The sequence below is a fragment of the Piliocolobus tephrosceles genome, chromosome 13, assembly GCF_002776525.5.
Source record: "Piliocolobus tephrosceles isolate RC106 chromosome 13, ASM277652v3, whole genome shotgun sequence".
Taxonomy (NCBI): domain Eukaryota; kingdom Metazoa; phylum Chordata; class Mammalia; order Primates; family Cercopithecidae; genus Piliocolobus; species Piliocolobus tephrosceles.
In genome coordinates, this window is record NC_045446.1 from 13,572,622 (window position 1) to 13,579,402 (window position 6,781).

At 38.3% G+C, this 6,781-nt stretch overlaps 1 protein-coding gene across 4 annotated transcripts in view; it reads right to left on the bottom strand.

Annotated features, from left to right (window-relative positions):
- The window catches only part of LOC116418990 (oocyte-secreted protein 4A-like), a 46,849-nt gene that overhangs the window by 24,080 nt on the left and 15,988 nt on the right, over nt 1-6,781 (bottom strand). For 2 of the 4 annotated variants that reach the window (XR_004229243.1, XM_031936663.1), the window contains exons 2-3: nt 3,324-3,505; nt 1,427-1,524 (exon numbers count right to left, since the gene is read on the bottom strand). The exons of 1 other annotated variant lie outside the window; for it this stretch is intronic. The gene's annotated coding sequence lies outside the window, so the exon portion shown is untranslated. The remainder of the gene's footprint in view (nt 1-1,426; nt 1,525-3,323; nt 3,506-6,781) is intronic. One more of the 4 variants, XM_031936664.1, reaches the window with a different exon arrangement.

The following is a 6,781-nucleotide window of genomic DNA, read 5'->3' on the forward strand; positions in this document are numbered from 1 at the left end:
AAAAATTGCCCAAAGTCCTGCCAAATATATCACACTTGTGCTAAGACCTAATCAAAGTGGTTGTTAATGTTCTAAATTTTTTTTAATTCTCAGTTTTTGTGGGTACATAGTAGATTTGTATATATATGGTACATGAGATATTTTGATACAGGCATATAATATGAAATAAGCAGTTAGACTTTCTCAAGATGTCAATAAAAAAAAGACCCAATCTTAACCCACAAATCCTGTTTTAAGATGTCTCTCTCCCAACACTGTCAGGCCTGCATAGTACATGCTGATCCTGATACCCTGATGAGTTCAGTATCTTTTAGACTTTATTACACTTTCTCTTATTGCCTTCAGGAAACTTGCAGATGGGCTCAAGTTTAAATAACTTCAATAACTTGATTTGATTGACGAAAACCTATCAGGTTTTCAGTGACCCTGATGTTTATATCAAAAAATAAGTCATCATTTCATTTCTCAATAATATTTCCAGTATTCCTATGTTCTAGGGGACAGTTGTGACAACCTTTGAAGAATACAGGGCCAAGTGATATGGTTTGGAATCTGTGTCCCCATTCAAATCTCATGTTCATTGTAATCCCCAATATTGGAGGTGGAACCTGGTGGAAGGTGATGGGGTCATGGGGGCGGACCCTTCATGAACGGTTTAGCACAGCAGTCCCCAAACGTTTTGGCAACCGGGCCAATTTTGCGGAAGACAATTTTTCCATGGATAGGGGATAATGGTTTGGGGATGCAACTGTTTCACCTCAGATCATCAGGCATTAGATTCTCATAAGGAGTGCGCAACCTAGATCCCTCGCGTGCGCAGTTCACAATAGGGTTCGTGCTCCTATGAGAATCCAATGCCACTGCTAATCTGACAGGAGGTACAGCTCAGGTGGTAATTCTGGCTTGCCGCTCACCTCCTTCTGTGCGGCCAGGTTCCTAACAGGCCAGGGACCACTACATCTCCATGGCTCAGGGGTTAGGGACCCCCAGTTTAGCACCATCCCTTTGGTGCTGGTCTCATGATAGAGTTCTCGGGAGATGTGGTTTTTCAAAAGTGGGTAGCACCTCCCCACCACCACTTCCGCCTGCTCCAGCCCTGTGAGTATGCCCGCTCCAGCTTTGCTTTCTATTGCCTTATGCCATGAGTAAAAACTGAGGCCTCCCAGTCATGCTTCCTGTATAGCCTGCAGAACAATGAGCCAATTAAACTTCTTTGCTTATAAATTACCCAGGCTCTGGCATTTCTTTATAGCAAAGCAACAGAGGACTAAGACACCAAGGATCAAGAGATTTGTGTTCCCATTAGACTTTGGTGTCTCCTCCACTCCCTCACTGGTTGTACCATTTAATCTTTCAGGTTTGGAATTTTTATCTGGACAGCAAATGACGCCGGGGCTAGGACAGGGGTCTGGTACTCCGTACTCACTTGCGGACAACACATGACAGAGGCATTTCACATCGGACAGTAGAGTCTCTTGAGATATACTTAATTTTTGTTTTAAGCAGAAGAACTTCCCTGAGCGGCTACAAGACAAAGAGAGGTTTTAAACCCATATTTGTCTCAAGTATCTCAGGAAACTTACAGGCATTTAAATAGGAATTTATAGATACATCAAGCTTTCTAAAAATGGTCACACTCTCACTAAACTATAAACAGCATCTGTTCACAGGAAACAGGACCATTTTCCAAACTGACAGATGGGTTAAAATCTGGCACAGTGCTTGTACATAAAAGGCAAGCAATACTTGTTATTTAAAAGAGAAAGGCGCTTTGTGATTCACATTCAAGAAAGCAATTGACACCTCTTTTTGAGACACACAATTGTAGTGATGCATTGCTTATTCAAAGAGAGCATGGGTTTTGAGATCATATGAATCACATTTGGAATCTTGGAGCTGCCTCTATTCATCATGAATCCTTGGAAACCGTGTTTAAACAATTAAGTCTGTTTTCTTATTTCTATAAAAAAGCAATAATTATGGTGGTAAAGAATAATAGTGATTAAATTATCAGCATATAGTAAATACCTAACAGGAAGAATAGCTGTTTTCAGGGGGGTGGGGTGGAATGGAGTTAAGACAATTAATAGTAAAATATTTTTCTAAGGACATTTAGCTTATGGTTCTCAATATAAGGCCCAGTCTTTGACAGCATAGGAGGATACGATGATTCAGAGATACCCTATTCATTACATAATTTTAAATGTTCCTATCTCAGATATATCCTGCTCTCTTTGGATAATTTGAAAATATAAGCATAGATAAAATGAAAGGAACATACTACCACCACCCAGATTTTTAACATTTGAATATTCCCCGCTCCCCCCAGTTTATATCAAGGTTGATAGTGCCCCCCTAATACATGCCATGGTGTATTAGACCTGTAATGTGCTTCCCAGATCCCCTAAGGGCTTGTTGACCCAGCTGTTGGGAATGCTGTTGCCAGACAGCCTTCAGCTGTCAGCTCTCACCCGCTCCAGGAATTGTGTAGCTGCTGAGAGCTGTCTTACCGCTAGCCACACCCCTCTCCCAGGGTGGCCCACTTCTGATCACCTACGCAGCAGGAATGTGAAGCCCTGTATAGGGTCAGCCAAAGCTGTCTTTGAGCCTGCATCACAGCTCAGCTTTGCCCTTTGCCCAATCTTCTTTCTCCCAAAAGCACTTCTTAATAAATATTCCGCACACTCAACTCTATCTCAAATTTGGTTTTGCTTTCTGTGTTACCCAATCTGTGGCATTTATCTAAACCTGATCAAGTTCTATTACTTCTCTTAGTATTTTATTTGGGATAATGAAAAAAATAAGGAATATCATAGCAAGATTTTACTAACTTTAAAAGCTTTTTAAATCAAGTCAAAATTCCAGTTATACTTTTATTAGTGACATGCACAGTGACTTAGTATACCCAAAATATCTGATGAGTAGGGGCTAGGGCTGGGAGATTACTGAATATTTACTTTGAAAAGGCTTCTGATGCTTGATTAGTGTTACTCCCACCTTCTGTTTGCAACTGACCAAACTTCACGAATTATAACAAATAATTAGTTAGACAAACTGTTGAAAAACCTTGTGATGCATGGAAAATACTTTCCTCCTTCAAAACATTCAACTCTCCAGCCTGCTCCATCACAAAATGAATAATTAGTGTTTGCAATTACCACCCAACAAGAAAAAAGCATTTAGCATCTCCTTTCTTAACTGCTTCTGTCCTAAATGTGATCATTAAAGAGTCTAGCCATACTACAAATAGACACTTAATGACTTCCGGTTTGTATATTGAAGGAATCATAAGACACTTGGGTTTTGATAGCCATTTCTCTTACTTGAGTTACAATACCACAGTCATGAGGATGGTAGAAAAACTCATAGTAGACATTTGGCAAAACATGGGTTACAGGGCAGCCATCTCCTAGAAACACTTCATCGGGGTTCGTATACAAATTGTAAAATATCGTGGGTTTAATCCTGGCAAAGAACCAAAACTGGGTGCAGTGTACTTGAATAGCTGAAAAGCAGAAAACAGAAACTTTCTGTTAGCATGCAATTAGATCAGCTCAAAAAAAATTTAGCATACCCTGTTAATACAAATGAAGAGATCATCGCTTACTAAAACAAAATGTCTTAAGAGGTGAACAAATTTGCAAAACATGGTCTTTGTATTATTACTTCATCCCCTAAAAATATCCACACATATACTCATCCTTCAAATACATTCTTTAGTGAATCTATATATAGGGGAAAAAATCAATACAAAATAAGATTTCATCTAACCCTCCAAAGTCACTTATTGTAGAATTAGAATCACAAGACTATATCTATATTATAATGTTTACACTAAGTGTAGAGCATTTTCTGTCTCCCTTGTTCAACTGAAGCTCTTTGAAGCAAGCCCTTTCATTTCTACAGAAGCAAGCAAGTTTCCATTTTTATACCTACAGTTTCATGATATATAAAGACTTGTCCAGAAAACTCAAGCTAACAACCAGGCTTTCATAGAAATTGAGTGAAAACAGTGCTATCCTTTCCCTTCTATCTTGAAATATCTGGACATTAAGTTTTTTTAATCTGAAAATGGAAATAATTTTCTGATATAATCTGCTACTTGAATTAGGTCCCAGGGGAAGAGAATTAGAACAAACTAGAAATTATGAGACTGGGTAGGCATGAGTTTTTGTTTCTGCTTTCTTAAGAGTAAGTTTGGCTATTCTTCTAGACTTCACTAAAGGAAAATTTTTTCAGTTGCTCTTAAGATACTAGAAGGAGCCTGAGTTCTCAGGAGATACTGAAAACTCAGCAGAGAAATCGAAGCTATATAAATCTGCAATCCTTTCACAGAAGGGGCTATACACATTGCAAATAACTGTATGAAAAGATGTTTAATATCATCAGCCATTATGGAAATCCAAATTCAAATCATAATATCACTACACACCTATCACAATGGCTAAAATGAATAATAGTGAAGATACCAAATGCTGGTGAGGACACCGAGAAACTGGGTCACTCATACATTGCCGGGACAATGTGAAATGCATCAACCACACTGGAAAACAGTTTGTCAATTTCTTTAAAACCTAAACATACAACAACCATATGACTCAACAATTAAACTCTTGGGCATTTATCCCAGGGAATTACAAATGTATGTTCACATAAAATATAGATAAATGGGCCAGGCAAGGTGGCTCACTCCTGTAATCCCAGCACTGTGGGAGGGCAAGGCAGGTGGATCACGAGGTCAGGAGTTCAAGACCAGCCTGACCAACATGATGAAACCCTGTCTCTACTAAAAATACAAAATTTAGCCAGGCGTGGTGGCATACACCTGTAATCCCAGCTACTCAGGAGGCTGAGGCAGGAGAATCACGTGAACCTGGGAGGTGGAGGTTGCAGTGAGCCAAGATTGCACCATTCCACTCCAGCCTGGGTGACAAAGCTAGACTCTGTCTCCAAAAAAAAAAAAAAAAGTACATAAATGTTAACAATAGCTTTATTTGTAATAATCAAAAACTGAAGGCAGCCCAGATGTCGTTTGGTGGGTGAATGATTAAACAAACCATGGTATAATCATGCCATAGAATTCCACTCAGAAATAAAAAAAATCAAGCATTGATACACACAACATCTTCGATGAATCTTCAAGGAATTATGCTGAGTGAAAAAAAAAGTCAATTCCAAAAGGTTGCAAACTCTGAGCCCATTTATATAACACCCTTGAAATGACAAAACTGTAGAAATGGAGAACAGATCTGTGCTTGACAAAAATTAAGGAATGGGAGACAGAAGTTTTGGCATGAGTGGTTCAGGAGGAAAGTAGTAGTGGCTCTAAAAGTGGCATCCTGATTATAACAGAGATGTTCTGTCCTTTGGCTGCATCAATATTAATATCCCAATGTAATACTGTATTATATTTCTACAAGATGTTACCATTGGGTGAAGCTGAATAAATGGCATACTTGATCTCTGTATTACTTCTTACACTGTATGTGAACCTACAATTACCTAAAAATAAGACTTTCCTTAAATGTAAAAGCCCCAGTTATTCATATCCAGACTGGCAAAAATAAGATATCTGTGGCACCAATTCAAATTAGAGAACGATTGAGCAAGAGAGTTACTTTTCAGATCTGCACCTGTGGCCTCACAGTTCCATTCCTAGATATGTACACACGCACACATAAAACACTCAAATACAAACAATACTTATAACAGCCCAAAGCTGGAAAAATTCTATCAACATGAGAACAGAAACAATTTACAATGCATTTATTCAATGCACTGCATTCAATGGAATGCTAAGTAGTAATTAAAATAAACCAGAGCTACAAATGTAAATCTCCAAGTGATGGATAACAAAAAAGCTGTAGAATTAAATAGAAATAGAAGATAAATGCCTGAAAAACATATTTATGGATCCACAACTTTGATGTAAAATTGTAAAACACACAGGAAAATGAATAATTACCGAACTCACATATGGGCAAAGAGGGAAGAGAATAGAATCAGGAATGACCACAGGGACTTCAACTCTACCCGAACTTTTACTTCTATTAGAAAATAAAATTTAAGCAAATGTAGCAAATTATGGATTTAATAAAGCTGAAGACCGGGTCAGTGGATATTGATATGATTCCTTACAGTTGCTTGCTTTTTTAAACTTAGTTATCCATTTTAAATAGTTCCTAATTAAAGAAAGCATAATGAATACACTAAGATTCTAACATGTACCCATGTCAGGTCTAGGTTGTCTTGTTGAACAGGTAACTTGACAAACATACACAACCTTTCATTTCAATTCTGAAATCTTAACCTTAGAAATTGACAGCCCAGGCAGGAAGCAGTGGCTCACGCCTGTAATGCTAAAGCTTTGGGAAGCCAAGGTGGGAGGATTCCTTGAAGCCAAGAGTTGGAGACTAGCCTGTGCAACATAGCAAGTCTCTACAAAAAAAATTTTTTTAAATTAGCAGTTCGCAGCTACAGTGAGCTATGATGGCACCACTGCACTCCAGCCTGGGTGACAAAGAAATAAATAAAACAAAAGAAAGAGAAAGAGAAAGAAGGAAGAGAAAGGAGAAAAGAAAAGAAGGAGAAAGATGAGAAAGAGAAGGGGAAAGAAGAGAAAAAGAGAAAGAAGAGAAAGAGGAAGGGAAGAGGAAGAAGAAGGGAACGGAAGAGGAAGAAAGAGAGAGAAAGAGAGAGAAGGAAGGAAGGAAGGAAAGAGAAAGAAAGAAAGAAAGAAAGAAAGAAAGAAAGAAAGAAAGAAAGAAAGAAAGAAAGAAAG